Below are 24565 nucleotides of genomic sequence, written 5' to 3' on the forward strand. Positions count from 1 at the left end.
TCACTCTCGAGATTTTATGAAGTGGCTGGAGAAACCCAGCCAGATGGGTGGGGTATAAATATTAATAAAAAATATGATGATGATGATGATGATGATGATGAAACTTGCACTGGTCTTACCATAAAGCAGTCACTTCCAGGCAGCAGAATCCAGGAGGGGTGGTATCAAGTCCCACTTCCAACCTCCTTCTCAATGTGTCATTTTAAAAGTCAACTAGGGAAGGTGTCATTTTTTTACTTTACACTTCAAAAAATGTCTGAGGCTGGCACTGCTCGAGTCACCTAAAAATTATACCTTCTGAACTCACTTTATTTGCATGAGGGGAAATGTGTTGGACTCTTCAGACTAGTTGTTTCTACGTAAATTTTAGCACAGGATGAGCTGAAAAGAAAAGGAAATAAGAAAAAAAATTGCTTGCCAGTAGCATTCCTATGTCTCCTGAGGTTTGGGGCAGAACTATGTGTCACCTTAAGGGACGCAGGTGGCACTGTGGGTTAAACCACAGAGCCTAGGACTTCCCGATCAGAAGGTTTGTGGTTCGAATCCCCATGACGGGGTGAGTTCCCGTTGCTCGGTCCCTGCTCCTGCTAACCTAGCAGTTCAAAAGCAAGTAGTGCATGTCAAAGTGCAAGTAGATAAATAGGTACCGCTCCGGCGGGAAGGTAAACAGCATTTCCGTGCACTGCTCTGGTTCACCAGAAGCGGCTTAGTCATGCTGGCCACATTACCTGGAAACTGTACGCCGGCTCCCTCAGCCAATAAAGTGAGATGTGCGCCGCAACCCTAGAGTCGGTCATGACTGGACCAGGGCTCCCTTTACCTTTACCTTTGTGTCACCTTAGCAAACGCAAGACTCATTTGCCTCAAAGTGCTAATGAAGGGGCAAAGGGGTCATTTGCTGACGAGAGGGGTGCCTTTTCTCTCTCCCCACATATTCGCCACCAGGCATGCCAACTCTATGGAGCCAAAGCCCCCTCAATATCTGCTGGCAGGCAACTGGGCCCATTCAGAGCTGCATGTAGCACAGCTCAGTGGCCAGGTCCTCCTGAGCGTGAGGAGTAAAACCAGCAGCCTTTGAAGTCGTGCCATCCTGGACTCCACACTCTGCCGCCTCCTGACAATGCAGCCTTGAATTTTAGTTTAGGAAGTGTGGGTTGTGTAGGCTCACATTAACACATGAACATTCTTAAGTACAAGTTTTGGCTGAGAGGGAGGGTTAGGGCATATGTTGCTACTTGTGTACTACTTTGGACTATGATCTGAAGTGGATGATTGTCAAGACTTTCCACTTTGGATAATTAAACGTTAAAAGGATTGGCCACTAGATGAAGCCTGTTTCCAAAGTCTGACCTCCGGCAGTCGTTTCTCTGCCTCTGATACTAATTCTGGAACTACACATTTATTTACTGCTCTGATGCCCTTTAGCCATTCTTCCAGTTGGCTGCAAGTGCACACCTGAAAGCTAGGAGAATGTTGAGTGACCTCATCACACGAGCAGGAGTCCATTGCACTGATTTGTGGGGAACATTTTTTTGTACATAAATTTTTATTATTTTCCTTTAAACATTTCCAACATTACAATAACACAAAAAAAACTTTTTGCTCTGCCGAAATTACGACTTCCTTCCTTCCCTTCAACAGGTATCCCATATCAAATCCAATCACGCAATTTAAATCTTTACTATATGTCCTCATTGCAGGATTTATTCCAATCCTGCTAGTGTCTTCAAATTTTTGCAATTGTCATTGGAATATACAATAAATTTACTCCAGTCTCTTTGGAATTTCTGATTATCCTGGTCTCACATCCTGCAAGTCAGTTTGGCCGACTCTGCAAAGTCCATCATCTTCGCCTGCCACGCCGCAGTAGTAGATACTTCTTGTAATTTCCATTTTGGGGCCAGCAAAGTCCTCGCTGCAACTGTGGCGTACATAAATAGTCTTCGATCCACCTTCGCAATCTCATTTCCCATCAAGCCTAGCAAAAATGCTTCCGTTTTTTGGGGGAAAGTATATCTAAACATCTTCTTTAATTCATTATAGATCAACTCCCAGAATGCTTTTACTTTATCACAGGTCCACCACATATGATAAAAGTCACATTCTGAATCCATTTGTGGGAAACACTTGTACGAACGCACCTTCCAGTGTGGTGCCAATTCTATGGAAAATTCCCAGGTGATCAGACCTCATGGTGATCAGCTCTGTGCTGCTCTATGCCATGAGTTTGGGCACGAGGGAGCCAGCGAGGTGCTGAGGCGGCCGGCCAACTCTGCCCTCCTGCACACATGAGATTGGCGTAGGGCCGTGGAGAGGCCTGCCCAGTGCACGATGCTTACATCATGAGGTGCCCATGGTTTGTTGCACTGGGCTCTTTATGTTTCCTGTTCTCTTTTCCTGAGCAGAGATAAGTGTCAGCACCCTAAGAAAAGGTCGACAACTCTGGGGAACCTTTCCTTAAAAAAGGTCAACAACTTTGGAGCCCCCCCCCCCTAAATAAAGGGCAACAACTCTGGGCAACCTGGGGGGGGGGGCTTGCGCTGGGCGGATCTTTGCACCCCGGTGCTGCATATGCTTAATATGGTCCTGTAGCAGGAAGAAGGTCTAAGTCACGGCTGGGAAACCTGTTTCCCTTCAGATGTTGCTAGACTACAAGTCCACCATCTCTGACTATTGGCCATGGGGCTGATGAAAGTTGGAGTCCAAAAACATCTGGAAGTGCCCCACTCCTAATCTGAGCACTCTTCGTTTCCAGCTGACTTGCAAGGGATTGACATACAAATAAGCGTTAAAATCATTTGATTCAAGCTTATGAACCCTCACACATTATATAGACACACACACACACACACCGCTTCAAAGAATCCGTTCATTTTGACTGTTAAGATGGACTGTTTAAGAAGAGGAGTTTGGATTTGATATCCTGCTTTATCACTACCCGAAGGAGTCTCAAAGCGGCTAACAATCTCCTTTCCCTTCCTCCCCCACAACAAACACTCTGGGAGGTGAGTGAGGCTGAGAGACTTCAGAGAAGTGTGACTGGCCCAAGGTCACCCAGCAGCTGCATGTGGAGGAGCGGGGAAGCAGATTACCAGATTACGAGTCCACCGCTCTTAACCACTACACCACACTGGCTCTCGTAAGAGCAATCGTAAATTCTTTAGGTTTCTTCTGAAAAGTACTTTAAAATTCTCATGGGGGGATCCTAACAAATTCAACTTTCTTAGAGCTTCCATTATATATATATATTTTAATAAAATCAAAGGATATAAATCATAAGACTGCATCGTGTCCTTACGGTGCTTAAAAAGTGGATTTGCCAAGCGCATCACTCACGTGATTGCAAAGAAAAGCTTAGAGATACATATGTGAAATGGCACAGAGGCCACAGAAGGAACTATATAGCTGGGCAAAACTTAAGCACACAAAGCAGTTTACTTGACTTCCTCAAATAATTGTGTGTTAAAAAAAAAAAGGCATTAATCCAGCAAATGGCCAACAGTGATTTCAAATCTAGCAGATCCAATATTCTAGCCGAGTAATATTATTAAATAACATAGTATATATGGTGCAAATTAAAAGTGAAGTTCCGCTTCCCTTCAAACCATTATTGAAGACAAACAGCTATAAGGCAGTGTAGAAATCGTAAATTAATAGAACGGAAGATGTAGTATAAATAAGTATCAATAATAGTAACTGCAACAGACGTTGCAGGAAATAGCGAAACCTACTTCACTCTACTAAAATGAAGTAGAATTCAGCAGTGTTCTGTACTGCAGTGATGGAGAACAAGGAACAAAACCACCATCACTGCAACATTCCCATGCAATACATTGACCAAGAAGATTTTACTCACAAAGAGGACTGGTGGGCTTTGAAAAAATGGCGGACGAGGTGGACCAGCAGCAAACCACAAAAACTGTAGAAGAGCCCTTGGATCTCATCAGACTCAGTCTTGATGGACGAATTTATGTAAAAATGAGAAATGACTGAGAACTTCGAGGCAGATTACATGCTTATGACCAGCACTTAAATATGATTTTGGGTGATGTTGAGGAGACTGTGACAACAATAGAAATTGATGAAGAAACCTATGAAGAGATTTATAAATCTACCAAAAGGAATATTCCGATGCTGTTTGTCCAAGGAGATAGAGTCGTACTTGTAGCTCCTCCACTGAGGGTTGGCTGAAACCATGAAAAAAATGGTCATCATTTAGAAAATGTTGGACCTCTGGACACTGTCTTCTGATACCCTTAAACATTAAGATTCTGCCCTTAATTCTGAAAGACCATCCAAACCATATTGTTGTGAAGGCGTAAGATCATTTGGCATATGTTGATATAAGGGTTTTTTTCCGAAATAAGTGCAGGTGTCGTTATGTTTCAAATCAGTGGATATAACAATTTTGGTTGCGCTTGTTGCCGCTGATCTTTTTTAAGAAATAAATCTGTTTGGGTTTTTTAGAAATTAAAAAAAAAACACAAAAAACACAAACAAACAAAACAAAGAGGAGTGGTATTTCTTCTGCCCGAGAAAGAAAGGTGCATTCTATTCCACCATTACTTACCATGCTGTAAATGGGGCTCATGGGAATGATATACTGATATCACTCTCTGTTTGCAGCAAACAATCTTCATTTCTTTTAAAGATGCTAAAGGGGGGCAGGGAATAAGTATCTGATGTAGATTAAAATCTACTTTGTGCCCATAACGTTCTTTGGGAATTGTTAATCGGTGATAATATGACTCTATAAAAGCTAGCAAGATGCAGTCATTAGAAAGATTTGCTGTTCTTTCATAATGTGGCATTTAGAAAGGTACAACTTATTTCAGTTCCAGTTCTCCCCCCCCCCATTATTATTTTTACAACATAGCACTGTTTTCAGAAAGAGAGCTGTTATTTTACAATCAAATCCCACAAACACACACACACACACACACACACACACACACACATATATACAGATCCTATTTTCCAGGGACAGTCCCAGATTTACAGAAGCTGTCCCGGTTTCTGATTTGATCCCAGAATGCCCCACTTTTCCTTAGGATGTCCCAATTTTCATCCAAGAAATGTTGGAGGTATGGAAGATGTCCCTATTTTCATCAGAGAAATGATGTAGGGTATGTATGTACATATACCTGTGCACGATTGAAAATTTGGCAGACAAGAGAACAACCTGAAATTAAACAGTCCTAGAACTCTCTGTCTTCTTATTCTGCAAGCACTTTTGCCCTTTGTTCTGATGAGCAAATAGGAACGAAATCAGCAAGGCACTTACTGTTGAAGTTTAAAGCTACCAGTGTTTCGGCACGACTATAGATACTGTGCCAAACTTTCTACTTCACAATAAGAGCAGGAGTTGTCAGCCTGAAATTGCACCAATTAACTGCAAGCCCATTCATGGGGAATAAGAACACAACATTGCCCATTGCTCTGAAAGGAGAAGTCTATCCTTCGGGAAAGATTTCTCATACATAATTGGGTACAAAAGTACTGATGGCTCTGCGTGACCCTCTCTCTCGCTAAAAAAAATGTCACTATTAATCTATCTGGTATCAGGATCAAATATACCCCAAGAAAAACATACAAATATATCTGATTTGCACGTAAAACCAATACATGCCTTCATTAAGAACTTTCCTTCCTCAGTGAAGTGATATAGTTGCAAATCCAATAATATAAAGCACAAAAACTGACATGAACATTATGTGGCGTCCAAATGACCACACTGCTGTTGTTTGTTAACCTTGAGCCATTTACATACTTATAATTATAACCGTTGTACAGTATAATTGTACAGTACAGTATAGTACAAAGACCATGAGTTGTGAATCACATATTCATCAAGCAGCCTATTCATAACCACATTTCACATATTTCTCTGCTTGTTTTTTGGGAAATTTGTATGAAAATAGTATACATGAGAGAGATACTCCTGGCGTAAGAAACCTTTCAAATTACAGACTGTGGATCCAGGAGTGATGTGTGAGTGTAAGAAATAAAAGGGACTTGCCACAAAGGCAGAAAGACTTGAATGTCCAGCATTTTCTAAGCAGGCACTACAAACGGAACTAGCAAGGAACACAGAACAGACAAGAACAAGGCAATGCAGTACATTAATGTCCCTTCTCCAAAACAGCGTAGCTTTTGTGGGAGAGAACAGTGTAGCAAGCTTGGGATGAAAGGTTCCCATTTTTGCAGACATCCTGTCTGCAAAGTGAGTTTAGGTAGGTGTGAAAGGATACAGAAATATAGGATGGGGTTGCCACTGTTTCAATTGCCTGTGAGCAAATTTAAACCAGGGCGAAAGTGTCATGGCTTCAGCAAGGAGGGAAACAAAGACAGGAATGTCCTCCCCAGTGGAAAGGTCAGACTTGCTCCTGTGATATTTCGATGCGATTGCACAAAACATTTTCCAGGGTTAGAAACTCTTCTGATTTTAGCAAATTCTCCTGCCTTCTTTTTACATTTATTTTGATTGCTTTTGTAGTCTGTTCCGTGCTATTTGATCTAATTGTAAGCAACTCTGAGAGGCATATAACTGATTAAAGGGGATGGAAATCTAAATAGGCATGGCAAATAAATAAAGCAGAGACGTTGACGAGATCCTGGCCGCAGAAGCAAAGTAGGGGGACGAGAGGCAAGTAGCAGGACAGGAATATTTCAGAGCACACAACAGAGCTCTGTTACCCATAATTAAATAAAATATTATGCTTATCTTAAAATATTATATATCACTCATACTACAGGGGAATAAAATTGCTATCAAGGCAACCCTGAACCATGCAATGTGGTTCTTAAAATAAAATATAGATCTCTCACCTAATGTGTGTTGAGAAGCCAGGGGCTCTGGGACCATCAATTTTATCATATGTTCTCTACTTCCATTTTTCCTCACCAGAACATTCTAGTGAACACATTGAATAACCCCTTATCATAACAGTAAGTTTCTTTCATCAACCTTGACAAGCGATTTGCAGCTTTTGTTATCTGCTCTAACATAAGCCAGCAGTAATTCCCCTCCCTGTTTGCACACATGATTCCAGATGATTAAAAAGAATCTGAAAGAATGTTCCCCTTTTTTCAGCGGGGATAGGTGGGAGGGATAGCATTAACCTTTGGAGCAGAATTGAATGGATAGTTCTTTCATAAAATAAAAGTCATCCTGTAATGCAGGAACATGAATAATATACATTACCAGATGCATCTATTCACAGGCAGTGAATGGGAGCTCAGGAGGTACAAATATTGGAAAGAAGATAGGGAGGTGCTTGCGCCTTGCCCTGGGGAGTTATGAAATTGACTACCAGAAGACAAAGCTCTCCTCTGGGGTGCCTGCAAGGGAAAAGGAAGGGAAATGGAAGAGGCAAGACTAGAATCCTTTCCGTAGATGATCTCTCTAGCTGCATAGGCACACAAAATTAAAGCAACTTCCCTAACACAAAAAGAATTCTGTGAACAGTAGTTTGCAGGCCCTCTGTGTGTTCCTATTTTCCATGGATGTCCCTGATATAGAGGAAACCATCCCAGTTTCTGATTTGATCCCGGAATGTCCTGCTTTTCCTTAGGATGTCCCTATTTTCATTAGAGAAACGTTGGAGAGTATGGAGTTATCTGACACCCAAGCTGTCTGAAGGCAATCCTGTATAGGGAAGTTTTGTCATGTTTAATGTTTTATTAGGTTTTTATATATGTTGGAAGATGCACAGAATGGCCGGGGAAACCCAGTAAGGTGTGTGTGGTATAAATAGTAAAATTATAGGTATGGAATGGGACGTCCCAATTTTCATCAGAGAAATGTTGGAGGGCATGAGCTTGCCAAGGCTACTTGGAATTGTAGCTCTGAGTTATAATCTACAGTTCCAGACCTTCCAACTGCCCCTATTTGCCAGGGAGAGTCCCAGATTTACAAAAGCCGTCCCGGTTTCTGATTTGATCCCAGAATGTCCTGCTTTTCCTTAGGATGTCCCTATTTTCATCAGAGAAATGTTGGAGTGTATGCCACCTGGAACACACTTTTGATTGCATGAGTGGTAAAGGTAAAGGTAAAGGGGACCCCTGACCGTTAAGTCCAGTCGCGGATGACTCTGGGGTTGTGGCACTCATCTCGCTTTATTGGCCGAGGGAGCCAGCGTACAGCTTCCGGGTCATATGGCCAGCCTGACTAAGCCGCTTCTGGCGAACTAGAACAGCACATGGAAACACCCTTTACCTTCCCCCCGGAGCGGTACCTATTTATCTGCACTTTGATGTGCTTTCGAACCGCTAGGTTGGCAGGAGCAGGGACCGAGCAACAGGAGCTCACCCTGTCGCAGGGATTCGAACCGCCGACCTTCTGATCGGCAAGTCCTAGGCTCTGTGGTTTAACCCACATAATTGTTCAGGAGCCATCACAGATAAAGAGGTGGCTTCTTGATATATGAAGTTCTGCATAGCAGTGAAGGGGATTAGGCATTAGTTTACATACCAAGGTACTTCAAATATCTTAATGAACAGAGTTGAAAAATTTGAATATCCAATCAGTTTGCTGCACATCGTCTTTTAAATACAAGATGATAAACAGTCAGGGTGAACACTGAGGGCTACCTGGGAAACATCATGAACCTGACGACTGGATCTAATTTGCGTTTTTAGTTAGCATAATTAACAATTTGCATTAAGGACACCTTCAGGCTTCCTCCGTAGTTTCTACACATGAGCCACGTCAGTTTGAATTGCAGCCTTTTGCAGCATATCTTCATTGAGAAACACATCTTGGCAGCTTCGCTTGTACACGCCATTATAAGGCATGCTGAATTTTGCAATTTTCGACTTCCAAATAATGAGTGGTGCTTACAAGTTCCAACATGACTTGGAAATTCAAATAGTATTTTGGTTAAACTGATATACTGTAATTTAGTTTTGCTTGGTAAGAAAAGTGTGTAAAATTGTATAGAACTCATTTTTAAAAATTGCCAAGACTTGCATGTGTATATTTTATATGTGTGTGTGTGGGTGTGGGTGTGTGTATAAAATATTGCAATACTGACATTTTCAGAAGATTAAATTAAAATTCTTTTGTTTTCCTAAAGCAGTTTATGTGCTTCTTCAACAAATGTAGACTTACCAAGCTAAATGTTTCCCAATCACAAAAATGGCAGATTTGAATTCCCCCCCCACAAAAAGCATGTTCTTAAGACCTCCTCACTAAATAGATTAGCAAAAATTAACTTTCACCCCTAAAAAGGCATGCCCTAATGCCACAGCCACTTGTTTTTCAACAGCTGAGCTTCTGTCTCACTGAGGACCAAAGCAGACATTGCCACAATCTGAACTGTTGCAGAGAATTTCAGCCTAAGCTGTTCCCCCCCACAAAAAATCATATATCTGTTTACAATGCTAGCCAACTGTACAAGATATATATGCCATTATATAATTGTGTAGGACCACAAACCAATATATGACTGGGGGGGAAATAGCTTTGCCTGCGATCTTATCTCCCACTTGGACTACAGCAATGCGCTCTACGTGGGGCTACCTTTGAAGGTGACCCAGAAACTCCAATTAATCCAGAATGCGGCAGCTAGACTGGTGACTGGGAGTGGCCGCCGGGACCACATAACACCGGTCCTGAGAGATCTGCATTGGCTCCCAGTACGTTTCTGAGCACAGTTCAAAGTGTTGGTGCTGACCTTTAAAGCCCTAAACGGCCTCGGTCCTATAAACCTGAAGGAGCGTCTCCACCCCTATCGTTCAGCCCAGACACTGAGATCCAGCGCCGAGGGCCTTCTGGCGGTTCCCTCATTGAGAGAAGTGAGGTTACAAGGAACCAGGCAGAGGGCCTTCTCAGTAGTGGTGCCCGCCCTGTGGAACACCCTCCCATCAGATGTCAAGGAAATAAGCAGCTATTCCATTTTTAAAAGACATCTGAAGGCAGCCCTGTTTAGGGAAGTTTTTAATATTTAATGCTGTATTGTTTTTAACACTCGATTTGCAGCCGCCCAGAGTGGCTGGGGAAACTCAGCCAGGTGGGCAGGGTATAAATTTATTATTATTATTATTAATTATTATTATTAGAGTTTGGATTTGATACCCCGCCTTTCACTCCCTTTAAGGAGTCTCAAAGCGGCTAACATTCTCCTTTCCCTTCCTCCCCCACAACAAACACTCTGTGAGGTGAGTGGGGCTGAGAGACTTCAAAGAAGTGTGACTGGCCCAAGGTCACCCAGCAGCTGCATGTGGAGGAGCGGGGAAGCGAACCCGGTTCACCAGATTACGAGACTACCTCTCTTAACCAGTATACCACACTGGCTCTCATATCATTATTATTATACACTTTCCCCCTCCATTATAATTATGAAATTGCAACAATTTTAACATATACAATCAGAACACTATTTTGTTTTTTCCCTCTTAATTTTTGCAACTTCCCACCCAGTTTTCCATGGAGTTATTGCTTCTCCCCTTTTGGTGCACGCTATCTACCTATTAAATCATAATCACAGTATTATAATCTAAATCTTGTACACCACTGACCTGAAAGCAATTCGTCCTTTAGGGGGCGTCCTTTTGCACCTTTGCTGCTTCTCTTATAGCTGCAGATGAAGTGCCATGTGGATCTTGCCAACAGCTGCCTGGGCAGGTCAGTTTCAAGGGCCTCCTCTAGTCACCTCAGGCCCATGGCTTCCCCATGGAGGCTGCCATGGGGCAGAGGAGGAGCCACCCTCAGCCACAGGCTAAGCCGTGCCAGCCCCCAATGTCATTCTGGCCCAGAGCCAGGTAAGGGGCTTGCTTGCCACTGCCACTCCTTCACCTCAGGTGGCAAAATGTCTTGGACCAACCCTCAGCGGAGCATCTTTCAAAGTAGGCACGTACGGTATTGCTCTGTTAAAATATTTCAGCTGACTGACAGGAGAAATAGCCCTGCGCTCATTGCAGGGAACCGCTTTTAAAACCTTGTTGGCAAAAGCAGACACTGGCAGACAGACGTTTGGGAAGTGACAGCCGGTGAGGATTAAAATATATCTATTTCTCAGTCCCCAAGTGTTCAGCTGTCTCGACAAACCGTAGCCGGTTCTGTTACTCTGATTCTAGATTCTTAATGCTAAACGTTTTAGATACTGCTGCATCACCTTTCACAAAAGATCCCTTTTCTATCTACGACCATAATTTTCAATCTTTCTTTGTCTTCCTTGTGGCTCAATGCCTTAACCCCAAATATCTGAGACAGATTTCAGTACCATCTTGCATTTAGATATTTTGACCTTTTTCTCTGTAACTCTCTCCTCCCCCAAAGAATAAGTTCCCAACTTCTCATATCCGTTAATCAAAGATGTGATTTGCAGTTCCATGTCTCTTTCAGTTCTATGGGTTTTGGGGTGGGGAGGGGGGTGTTTAACTGAAAAGCACTTCAAAGGCTACAGAAGTGGGAGGCTGCTCCACATTTTAACTTCCTGTCAGTCATCTGCTTACAGGTGTCTGCCTTGAGAGTTTTGCACCACAGGGTGGCTTACAAATTCATTCAATTAGTCATAAATAAATAACATTGCCCCCTCATAAATAAATAAAATTGCACCTTTCCTTCCTACAAGAGGATAATACATGTATAAGATATCCCCTGCATCTATTCTCCCACAGGGAAAAAAAAGGAGAATGTAGAGGGCAATTCCTGGCAGATGAATGACAGGAAGGGAAAAGGTTGAGGATTGCTTCCCTAGCCAACTTTTTCCACTCAAGATTGGCAGCCTGCCCAAGCTACCTTTGCTTTGTACGGCGGTGGGGGGGGGGAGGGACGGCAAAGAAAAGTAACATAGAAATCTGAAATATACTCGGAGTCGAGAGTGGATTTCATGCTCTTTATTCAGCTCATAGTGGTGAGGAGGAATGGAAGTTCCCCCAGAATGTCTGCTTTATATACATTATTTACACAATGGGCCCCACGTGATTGGCTAATTCTGGGATTCACCTGCAGGCCAATCAGGTTGCGGATTCACTTCCACCTGGAGCTGGATTGGGTGGCTCCTGTGGACCAATCAGACTGCTGCATTCTGGGTCCTATTGTTCTAGGACCAATCAGGCTGCTGCATTCTGGATCCTATTGTTCTAGGACCAATCAGGCTGCTGCATTCTGAATCCTATTGTTCTAGGACCAATCAGGCTGCTACATTCTGAATCCTATTGTTCTAGGACCAATCAGGCTGCTGCATTCTAGATCCTATTGTTCTAGGACCAATCAGGCTGCTGCATTCTAGATCCTATTGTTCTAGGACCAATCAGGCTGCTGCATTCTGAATCCTATTGTTCTAGGACCAATCAGGCTGCTGCATTTTGGATCCTATTCAACTCAGTACATAACAAAATCCATGCGATGTCTCCTCAGAAAATGAGCTAGATATTTGTACTGGTGAACCTAAATCCATTCATAAATCAGATTCGGTTTCGGATATTACCAGAAGTGCCAATAGGTATCTGCACGCGTGCCTTGCGATTGTACCTTTTGTGCTTCCACCGTTGAGCGCAAAGTGGAGACCTCAGAAGGGAGATGGACAAGATACAGCTTGGACTTCTCCCCAACCAGGCCTGGGAAGAGGCTAGGATGCAGAGAATGCCTCCATGAACCATTCTTAAGGAACTGGGCAGGTCACAGCAGGTGACAGAGGGGTGGGGTGGTTTTTTTCCAGCTGGTACTTGCTGGAACTCTTCCAGCCCCTCTCAGGTGGGCGCCATTGCCATTCTAAGAGGACAAGGGAAGCATTTGTGATGAGTTCTTTTTCTAGAAAAATAGCACTGCCAAAGCGGAAGGGGTGAAGTAATGAGGAGGCTGGTATGGTGTGAGCACTGCCCTCCTTGCTGCCTCATTTCTCCCCCATGTGGTAAGTGCATCAATGCTGGTGGTGGGAGGCCAAGACGTACGATGGTGGCCCTCCCTACCAGCCAGGCCTGAGGCAGAGGACAGCTGGTCTAACCCTTGGTCAGAACCCAGGGTGGCTTCCATGTCTCAGAGGTCATTTCCCCTGATTTTTGTTCAGTTCTGGCTCAAGTCCTCACTTAGGAAAACCAGAGACTCCAATCTGGAGGCCTGATTGACCTTTGCCCATCACATATATACAACTGAGGTGCAGCCAAGCAAGAATTTACTCAAATTACAAGCAGCAATGGCAGCAACAGCACAGACAAAACCACAATGAGATCTCAAAATTTAAAGTTGCCTCACATCTTCCCAACAGCCAGACATGTCAATGAAAGTCTACGTCCTTTGGCCTTACTAATGATTAATCCAGGCATAGGCAAACTCGGCCCTCCAGATGTTTTGGGACTACAACTCCCATCATCCCTAGCTAACAGAACCAGTGGTCAGGGATGATGGGAGTTGCAGTCCTGAAACATCTGGATGACTGAGTTTGCCTACGCCTAGATTAATCCATAGATGCATTCTGGTAGTTAGTGACCCTTGTTTGCTCTGCCAAGACGCACAACATCTCAGAGTGTTGCGATGCAGCAATCGGGCAGGTGGCAGCAAGCAAGCTCCACGAATTCCTCCAAAGGAGGAGAGCTTTGCAAAGAACAGGCCCACCAGGTGGCAGCAAACAGCTCGTCTTGTCATTCCCTGTAATATTTGTAGCTTCAGCCAATCAGAATGGCAGCTACCAGAAACCATCCATGCTGTGATTCTAGCCAGCAGGTATTACAAAGCTGCTATGACTGGTTCATGGCTTCTCACACTTTCAGCACCTGTTTCTGATTTGAACCCATGGGAATTACAACATAGGATGTACTAAAATGCAAAGGTTAACAAGTCAAGTGTTTTGAGTGTCCATTCAGTACAATCATCGTTGTTCAGCTGCTATTAGAATCAGTATTGGTCAAAAGACCGCGGCGTGGTTCACAATATAGAAGACAAATGTCAACACAGTGGTACCTCGAGTTACAAACGCCTCAGGTTACAAACGCTTCAGGTTACAAACTCCGCTAAACTGGAAGAGTTACCTTGAGTTGAGAACTTAGCCCCTGGATGAGAGCAAAAATCGTGTGCCGGCGGCGCAGCGGCAGCAAGAGGTTCCATTAGCGAAAGCGTGCCTCAGGTTAAGAAAGGTTTCAGGTTAAGAACGGACATTAAGTTCGTAACTAGTGGTACCACTGTACATCACGTAATAGCTCTACAACATGAAAATCAAAGCAGTTACAAAAAATGCAGTTGTAATAATCAAGGGCTGCGTGTCCCTTTTTGCAGTGTGAGGTGAAATGGGATGTTTACCCCTCTTCATGGGCAGGCCAGCCCTGGTAATAAGAAGAAACACATAACAATTGGCTCTTGTGGACAGCAACACGATCTCTAAGGAGATATGTTTTGGGACTACAATTCCCATCATCCCTAGTTAGCAGGATCAGTGGTCAGGGATGATAGGAACTGTACTCAGAAAACAGCTGGAGACCCAGGTTTGGGCAACATTGCTATAGAGAGCAAAGCCTCCTGGCGAAGAGTTTGCAGGAGTGAGAGAAGTTACATGGAACTTTAAAGAGAGCAGTGAGTTATTATTATTAATTATTATTATTATTATTATTATTATTATTATTATTATTATTTGTACCCCGCCCATCTGGCTGGGCTTCCCCAGCCACTCTGGGCAGCTTCCAACAAAGATTAAAAATACATTAAAATGTCACACATTAAATACTTCCCTAAACAGGGCTGCCTTCAGATGTCTTCTAAATGTCAGGTAGTTGTTTATCTCTTTGACATCTGATGGGAGGGCGTTGCACAAGGCGGATGCCACTACCAAAAAGGCCCTCTGCCTGGTTCCCTGTAACCTCACTTTTCGCAGAAGGCCCTCAGAGCTGGACCTCAGTGTCCAGACTGAATGATGCAGGTGGAGACGCTCCTTCAGGTATATGGGCTGAGGCCGTTTAGGGCTTTAAAGGTCAGCACCAACACTTTTGACTTGTGCTCAGAAACGTACTGGGATCCACTCATCATTTGGCAAAAAATAAGTCACACATAGATTATATACAGGGCTGCTTTCACCTGTCTTTTAAAGGTAATATAATAATAAAATAATATAAAATAATAATTTATTATTATTATTTATATCCCACCCATCTGGCTGGCTTTTCCACCTCCTTGACATCTGATGGGAGGGCATTCCACAGGGCAGACGCCACTACTGAGAAGGCCCTCTGCCAGGTTCCCTGTAACCTCGCTTTTCACAGTGAGGGAACCGCCAGAAGGCCCTTGGAGCTGGACCTCAGTGTCTGGGCAGAACGATGGGGGTGGAGACGCTCCTTCAGGTATCCTGGGCCAAGGCCATTTAGGGTTCAGTGCCAACACTTTGAATTGTGTTCGGAAACATATCTATTTGTACAAGACCGCATAAAGAATCTGCTCACTTTAATAACAAACAAACAGATCCGCAGGGTCCCTTCCCGCTCTACAATTCTAGGATTCTAGGCTTGTTCAATACCAAATCTTCCTGCCTTCAGTTACATTGCTAACACTGTAATCTTTTTTCAAAAATGTGCAAAGAGTACAGCTGTAGTTCGGATTCCCTCCCTCCCCAGCAAAAAGCCACAATATGCTTCTTTTTTTGCTTCGTTCCCAGTTGAAGGGGCCACATCTGTTCTCCTCTCAAGGCAGATGGATGTTTCCTTACAATATCAGAGCTGATATTTCAAGAGGAAATTTCAACAATTTGGGTGTCATAGTTTAATCCAATAGAGCTGATTAGACTTTTAAAAAAGTTTCCTGCACTAATTGACTGATAGAACACTAGCTTCCTGAACAGACTCTTATTCATTTCACTGCATATGCTGCGATGCGAGTTACTGAAAGTCACACGGAAAAAAAATTAAGTCCAGGACAGCTAACCCAGTTCTTTCAATTTTCCAGCATTTCTCTTGAACTTTATTAATGAGAGGCTGATAGGAAGCCATTTCCCAGGCTTTTCTGTTGACGTTGACTTAATAATTTGCTACTATTCTGTTTTGCGGCACTTTAAAAACTGGGCTGTGTACACATTGCCATTTACTCTGCAGCCAACGTGCTCATGCTGCTGGCTTTTGAGTCCCAGTATATACGTTAGCCACAATCCACATCTCTCATAGTTTCGTAGTTCTGTAGAGCTGCCCATTCCCTGGACCCACCCAGTCAATCACTTGCGGCCAAGATAATCAAGGGGGGGGGGTGGTCAGCCACGCTTATTCAAGCTTGCTTCAAAACTGATCCAGTACAGATGGAACAGACATTGCACTTGATGCCACCACTGGGCTGGATAATAAATAATAATAAAATAATAATAATTTATTATTTATACCCCGCCCATCTGGCTGGGTTTCCCCAGCCACTCTGGGCGGCTTCCAACAGAACACTAAAATACAATAACCTATTAAACATTAAAAGCTTCCCTAAACAGGGCTGCCTTCAGACATCTTCTAAAAGTCTGGTAGTTATTTTTCTCTTTGACATCTGGTGGGAGGGCGTTCCACAGGGCGGGTGCCACTACCGAGAAGGCCCTCTGCCTGGTTCCCTGTAACCTCACTTCTCGCAGCGAGGGAACCGCCAGAAGGCCCTCGGCGCTGGACCTCAGTGTCCGGGCAGAACGATGGACATGGATATGCTCCTTCAGGAATACTGGACCGAGGCCATTTAGGGCTTTAAAGGTCAGATGACTTTATGTATTATGCCTAAATTATTGGAAAATTGAGACAGGTGCCTGGTCTATTTCCCGACCCTGCTGCCAAATGGCTTCATCGTCCAACCTCAATGCAATGTTTTCAAAATAGTGCTAGGTAGTTTCAAAGAAAATTTGAGTGGGAAGCGGGTGGCGCTGTGGTCTAAACCACTGAGCCTCTTGGGCTTGCCGATCAGAAGGTGGGCAGTTCAAATCCCCAAGATGGGGTGGGCTCCAGTTGCTCTGTCCCAGCTCCTGCCAACCTACCAGTTCAAAAGCACACCAGTGCAAGCAGAAAAATAGGTACCACTGTGACGGGAAGGTAAATGGCATTTTCATGCACTCTGGCTTCCATTACGGTGTCCCGTTGCACCAGAAGTGGTTTAGTCATGCTGGCCACATGACTGGGAAAGCTGTCTGCAGACAAACGCCAGCTCCCTCGGCCTGAAAGCGAGATGAGCGCCACAACCCCATAGTCGCCTTTAACGGGACTTAACCATCCAGGGGTCCATTACCTTTAACTAGAAAAGCACTATTTCTGACAACTTGGCCCACAATGGCCAGAGTTGCAGCATAAATCTACCCTACAACTCAGTGTTATGAAAGAGCTCTGCTCCTAACCTAACTAGTGTAAAGATTAGCAGTAATAAGGGAGTCTTCCCTTCCCTTTGACGTTGGCTAGCATCCAGACATCACCTTGCCAACAAAGGTCCGTATAATTAAAGCCATGGTTTTCCCAGTAGTGATGTATGGAAGTGAGAGCTGGACCATAAAGAAGGCTGATCGCCAAAGAATTGATGCTTTCGAATTATGGTGCTGGAGGAGACTCTTGAGAGTCCCATGGACTGCAAGAAGATCAAACCTATCCATTCTTAAGGAAATCAGCCCTGAGTGCTCACTGGAAGGACAGATCGTGAAGCTGAGGCTCCAATACTTTGGCCACCTCATGAGAAGAGAAGACTCCCTGGAAAAGACCCTGATGTTGGGAAAGATTGAGGGCACTAGGAGAAGGGGACGACAGAGGACAAGATGGTTGGACAGTGTTCTTGAAGCTACAAACATGAGTCTGACCAAACTGCGGGAGGCAGTGGAAGACAGGCGTGCCTGGCGTGCTCTGGTCCATGGGGTCACGAAGAGTCGGGCACGACTAAATGACTAAACAACAACAAAAGCATCCAGACAACTTTGCCACTTGTGCACACACCCACGCAGCTTTTGTTTTCTCAAAGAGGAGCTTCTACAAGTCACTTGAAACTACCAATTCAAAAGCCATTTGTCAGTGGCACGGTTGTCAATAGCTGAAGCTGTGAGTGGACGTGATGGAAAAAAATTCGCTGGATGTACTAAGCCAAAATATCTATTTGTGTCCTGGCCAATATGCCTCAGTTCAGGGCAGGTAAGGTTAATGGCGTTTGAATTTTGCCAGTCCTTTTCTAGCTTGGCCATAATAAAAATATTTTATTGATAAAGGCACTTAGATAAAAAGTTAGAAACTTTGTAAAGCTTATTAAGATAGACTTCAAAATATTGAGATAATTCATTCCAATCCTGAAATGCTAATTGGGGGTTTGGGCACAATGACTATACTGCCGAAACACTTTCTACCAAGGAATCAGTATTTTTTATGCTTTATTTTCCCAAGCATTTAGCAATCTGACTTTAGTCGTGTTTTAAAGGGGGGGGGGGAATCACTTGTGCATTCCAAGAAAGTAGATAAATGTCAGCTGGAGAAACCCAGTGGCAAGCTACCAAATAAGCTGTCTAAATAGCGAAAGAGAAATCTAGGAGATTTAGGTTTTGAAGTGCCAGTTAAAAACACTGAATAAAAATGCTTTAAGCCTCTGAGACAGAGCCTGCCTTTCATTCTGTCTAAATAACGATCATCTACGTGATATGCTTTTCGCATATCACAGACCGGCAAGATAACCAATTTTCAAAGTGTGAAGTTGAAATTCTAATCTAAAGCCTTTTTCAAAAACCCTCACGCCTTGCGCAGAGGGAGATGTGGGGGAAGCTTCCGCAAAAACCAACAGCATGTCGCACAGAAGGAAGGAAGGAACTCTTTAGGACGGGGTGGGGAATCTCGTGGCCCTTCAGATGTTGCTGTTGGACTCCCGCTTCCATCAGTCCTATCCAGCTGGGCCAATGCGCAGGGAATTAGTTAAACACAATTTTTCAACTGACTGTGAAGGTCTATAATTAGAAAGTGCATACCCATTATGCAAGGAGCCATTTACCAATCCAGCTAGGGCTGGTCCACCCGTAAGGCGAGGTGAGGCAATGGCCTCAAGCTCTGGGCAGCCAGGAGAGCCGGTGTTATGTACTGAGTTGAATAGGATCCAAAATGCAGCAGTCTGATTGGTCCTAGAACAATAGGATCCACAATGCAGCAGTCTGATTGGTCCTAGAACAATAGGATCCACAATGCAGCAGTCTGATTGGTCCGCAGGAGCCACCCAATCCAACTCCAGGTGGAAGTGAATCCGCAACCTGATTGGCCTACAGGAGAATCCCAGAATTAGCCAATCACGTGGGGCCCATTGTGTAAATAATGTATATAAAGCAGACATTTCGGGGGAACTTCGATTCCTCACTACTATGAGCTGAATAAACAGCATGAAATCCACACTCGACTCCGAGTATATTTCAGCTGGCAAATCTGGGCCAGCCCTGAATCCAACATACAGCTTTGCAGCCATTGTATAGTAAGGACTTGGCCCCTTCAGTTCTGGGGGAATACAAGCAAGCCTCAACAGCTTACCTTTTTATGATTTGTTTTCCTTAGGAGAGTTTAGGTGATTAATTCAGGTGCCTTCATGTTGCCTATTTCAGACCCTCCAATTGTCCCTATTTTCCAGGGACAGTCCCGGATTTACAGAAGCCATTCCAGTTTCTGATCTGATCCAGGAATGTCCCACTTTTCCTTGGGACGTCCCTATTTTCATCGGAGAAATGTTGGAGGGTATGGAGTTATCCGACCCCCCCCCCCAGCCTTCTGAAGGCGGTCCTGTATAGAGAAGTTTTTTAATGTTTATTGTTTTTATATATGTTGGAAGCTTCCCAGAGTGGCTGGGGCAACTTGTTGTGGATAGGACATCCCTATTTTCATCAGAGAAATGTTGAAGGGCATGTATTTGGCTGGATCCACACTGTACATCCTATACTGCCTGATGTTCTGTTTTGATTTTTCTCTATGTGTCACTTTGTATGGGCTTGACGCAAATATAAATGCCATTTTGGCTGTGGACTGAAAGACAGCAAACCAGTTGCATAAGGGGAGTCATATTTTTCCAATATCGGGCTCAGGCTGAAACTCTAGCTGAGTCTAGAGCACATTGCAATCATCCGGTCTCATCCAAAGGCTTATGTCACCATCGCCACATCTGCTTCCTCTAGGAACAGACAGCTGATGCACCAGCAAAAGCACTCCTTGTTACGGCTGCCACCTGGACATCCAGGAGCAAAGCCAGGGCCATCAGAAATTCAATATCTAATACACATGTAATAAACAGCAAGGTGGCCTTGCTGCAGGCTGATGTTGTCTTGCAATGGGTAGGAGAAATAATTGCTGCTGGAAACAGAGGCGGATTAAAGAGGAGACAGAAGCTTTTGCAAGGAGGAGCGCCCATCCTTGAAGAACTGTTTGCTTATTTAACTATAAAAGCACCTTAATAATGAAGAGACCTCTGCTTCCTAATAGAATCAGCATGTGCAATATTTGGATTTATAGCACCATGAGCTTTATATCTTGCATTGTACATATCCTTACTTTTATGTAACTGTGTTGTCATTCTTTTTTTTTTTTAATCAGAGCATTAGCTGGAGATTCGGCAATTTGTTATTATAGCATAGGTAAAGGTAAAGGGACCCCTGACCATTAGGTCCAGTCGTGGCCGACTCTGGGGTTGCGGCGCTCATCTCGCTTTACTGGCCTAGGGAGCCGGCGTACAGCTTCCGGGTCATGTGGCCAGCATGACTCAGCCGCTTCTGGCGAACCAGAACAGCGCACGGAAACGCCGTTTACCTTCCCGCCGGAGCGATACCTATTTATCTATTTGCACTTTGTGCTTTCAAACTGCTAGGTTGGCAGGAGCAGGGACCGAGCAACGGGAGCTCACCCCGTCGTGGGGATTCGAACCACCGACCTTCTGATCGGCAAGTCCTAGGCTCTGTGGTTTAACCCACAGCGCCACCCGCGTCCCCTTATTATAGCATATGATTTCAGAAATTCAGAAGAGGCATGCTGGCCTCAGATTGGTTCAAGCCCAGCTTCACCCCTGTAATCTCAATATTTTCTTGGGTGGTCGTGGTTGCCCAGTGGGAAGAGAAAGCCATTCTGCCCATCCTGAGAGTCAAAGAGAGGGAAAACGCATTACCCGAGACTGTTTCCGGGGATGCTTATGGGAAACAAACTTCCCCAATAATGCAATTGCTGAGACAGTCTTGGCACCTGCCTTAGTGTCTCTGAACATGTGCAAAGTGTCTCCCTTGCACAGTATTAGAAAGCAGCGCCTCCTTGCCACGCACACAAGCTCAAGCCTTGGCAATCGTCATTTTCTTACTAGGGAAGCAGTGCCTCTTCTGTAACCTGCATTTTTCTTCATTTGCACACACACAGAGGCACACTGTGCTCCATGGAGACAAGAAGCTGCAGAGGAGCATGAAGGAAATGTTTGTAAGCCTTTCGGTTTAAATCCTCCAGTCATTCTAAATTAAGCCTAATCATCTGCATGCTTTGTAGTGCTCCAGACATGAAGCACCTGCAAAAAGACAACAGTGGAACAGTATTGCCACAACATCGCAGCATTCCCATGGCGGGTAATAGACATACTGCAGCGTGGAGAAGAATAATGGAATGTGCTGTTGCTTAAAAGGAGGAATTGTATTAATCTACAAGCAGAACAGGTAGCTGGATGCAAGGGAGACCATCGCAGCACTTAAAAACTTGACACCTGTTAAGGATGATAGCTTTCTATTAGCAATCTTGGTTCCTTTTACTGCCAGAATACAGCAAGGAGATTGAGAAATGCAAGATTCGTATTTTGCTTAAGCACGGTGCTTCCTATCCGGTCGACTGAGAACAACTAATGTATTCAAGCTGAGCAACATTCCAATGAGGGCTAGACAAATTCATGGAGAACAGGTCCGTTTAATGGACCCTCCAGGTTCTGAGCAGCTATGCCTCTGAATGCTGAGTGTTTGGAAGGAAGCACAGTAGATAGATGTTTTCTTCATGCCCTGCTTGTGGAGTTCCTGGAAGAATCAGAACAGGCTGAATAGCCTGTTAGACTAGGACTGCTGTGATCCAGTAGGGTTCTTGTTGGTCAGACCTGGGACATGATACAGTGGTGCCTCGCAAGACGAAATTAATCCGTTCCGCGAGTCTCTTCGTCTTGCGGTTTTTTCGTCTTGCGAAGCACGGCTATTAGCGGCTTAGCGGCTATTAACGGCTTAGCGGCTTTAAGAAAAAGGAAACAAACTTGCAAGAACTCGCAAAACATTTCGTCTTGCGAAGCAAGCCCATAGGGAAATTCGTCTTGCGGAACGACTCAAAAAACGGAAAACTCTTTCGTCTTGCGCGTTTTTCGTCTTGCGAGGCATTCGTCTTGCGAGGCACCACTGTACCTCTTGTTACTCTGAGGTCTAACAGCGATCTAGACTGTGTGTGTGTGTGTGTGTGTGTGTGTGTGTGTACTGATATGCAATGTCCAGATACTTTATATTCAAAAGAGCTTGACTTTCATAAACATAACTGAGAAGAATCTATCTACAATCTCATACTTATTCCCATTGCTCCTTAGAGAGCACAGGTTTATCCCTATTAACATTGAGGGATCTTCCTCCATCTGCTTCAACCCAGACAGACCACACTGACACCTTGTCGTCAGCAGCATTCACAGAAACCTCTCCCAGTAGCCATTCTCCCTCACACACAACAAAGGAGAACAGAAAACAGTTAAAAAACAACAGTTACTGGAATAACAATCACAACAGAATGGAATGCCGCTCTCATGTGACTCACAGTCAGCCAATCCCACGGGAGAGTTACTGCCCAAGGGGGGGAAACCCATGATAAAAACACACAGAAATTCAATATAAAAAAATATCCCTATTTCAAGATACTTGACCATTATTCTTGACAGACTCATAGTAGGAAGCTGAAGAGTCTCCAAGAAAGGAGCTGGGCAAGGAACTGTCACAGTCTTGTGCTGCCGGTCATGGCAGAGCTAAGTGGAAGGAGAAACCACCCATCCAGCCAAATCTCGTGGGGTACTTGCCTGGAGGCAGAATCCACATACAAGGTCCTGTCCAGGCCTGTCCTAAGGTCTAGAGTATCTCAGTTCATGTAGTCAGACAATCTGTAGGTCAAGAAAGCTGAGGGTCCAAGGTCGCAAGAAGCAGCAAGGTCTGGTCAGGAACGATGAATGTTGTTTCCAGCAACTGACTGAGGCTGGATACCCTGCTTAAGAAAGCTGGAGCCCGCTGGTTCTCATCAGGAGCAAGAAGGCTGATCAGCAGCAGGTGGAGTCACTTCACTCTCTGCTCCTTCAGGCTGCTGCTCAGCAGGTGAAGCCGACTCATGACAGGAACCAGACTAGGTTCAGGGCTTTTGGCCTGCCACTAGAGATCAGGAGTTCAGCTGAGCCCAAAGCCAGCAGACAAGATTCCCCAGAAGAAGCTCTTGTACCATCAGAGCCAAGATCCTCACAGATGCCTTCCTACAGCACCAAAGGCTATGAAACAGGGAAATTTGGGTCCTTGAAGCAGTGCTTTTTTTCCTTAAAAAATGTTTAGGGGTACTCTCATTTTCACTGAAGAAAATCACCATTATATAGCTCAAATCAGGGAGAAATAAATACAGTAAAAACAATGAAACTGACCAATCACCGTGCTAGATTCCAACTCAGGCATAGGCAAGCTCCGGCCCTCCAGATGTTTTTGGAACGACAATTCCCATCATCCCTAGCTAACAGGACCAGTGGTCAGGGATGATGGGAATTGTAGTCTCAAAACATCTGGAGGGCCAGAGTTTGCCTGTGCCTGTTCCAACTCCTACTTCACACATTAAACGCTTGCTTCTGTCTTAGACTCAGGAAACACCGTGACAGGAAATGAAGCTGCCATCAAGGGTAGTAACAGAACTGATGATTCACCATGCTAGAGAATAAACTTTTTTAAAAAAAGTTTATTCTCCCATTAGATTCACAAAATGTTTGGGGGTATGCGTACCCCTGTGTACCCCCAGAAAAAAGCACTTCCTTTAAGAATCTGCGCTTATCCACAAGGGGGTGGAGCTTTGGAGAGGTGGGAAGGGCAGAGGCTTAAAAAGGCTAAGTCTTTTAGTAAAAAACCGGAGGCATTCCTTTTAGGTATAATCACAAAAGATATTCCTGACAATCAAAGGAAAGTATTCCTCTATGCAACAACAGCTGCCAGGATGCTCATAGCAAAAAATTGGAAAGGGAGAAAAATTCCATCAATGAAAGAATGGCAAATTAAATTTTGTGAATATATACATCTGACAAGACTCACAGCATTCATAAGGGGACAATCGGACCAAAAATTATTAAAAGAATGGGGATGTGCTAAAGAGTATATAAAAAAACATTGTTCTGGAGTAAGTATATCAGTATATAACAAATGAAGCTTTGCAGGTTAAAGAAAGAGAAAAATGGTGCAAAAAGTATACAGATAGAGGTAATCTACATTAGACACGACAATTTAGAAAGAGTAAAAATTTCAAGGTCTCAGAACAAAGGAAGGAAGTCAATATGTGTATACGTAGGTAACAATTAGAATGATGATATGGTTTTATTTGTAGATGTGTGTCTTTGTTTTTTGTTTTGTTTTTCTTTTTTCCTTGTGTTTTTATTTTTTATTTTTGCTTGTTTGTACTGCTTTATTTTGGATTCAAT

At 44.0% G+C, this 24565-nt stretch overlaps 1 pseudogene across 1 annotated transcript; it reads left to right on the top strand.

The window, feature by feature from the left end:
• The first annotated feature begins 3873 nt into the window (after window positions 1-3873).
• LOC308459646 (U6 snRNA-associated Sm-like protein LSm3 pseudogene) lies at window positions 3874-4342 on the top strand (annotated as a pseudogene). The gene has a single exon. The product of its transcript is annotated as a U6 snRNA-associated Sm-like protein LSm3 pseudogene (transcript).
• Window positions 4343-24565: the final 20223 nt, after the last annotated feature.

The sequence above is a fragment of the Podarcis pityusensis genome, assembly GCF_964106645.2.
Source record: "Podarcis pityusensis genome assembly, chromosome: 12".
NCBI lineage: Eukaryota > Metazoa > Chordata > Lepidosauria > Squamata > Lacertidae > Podarcis > Podarcis pityusensis.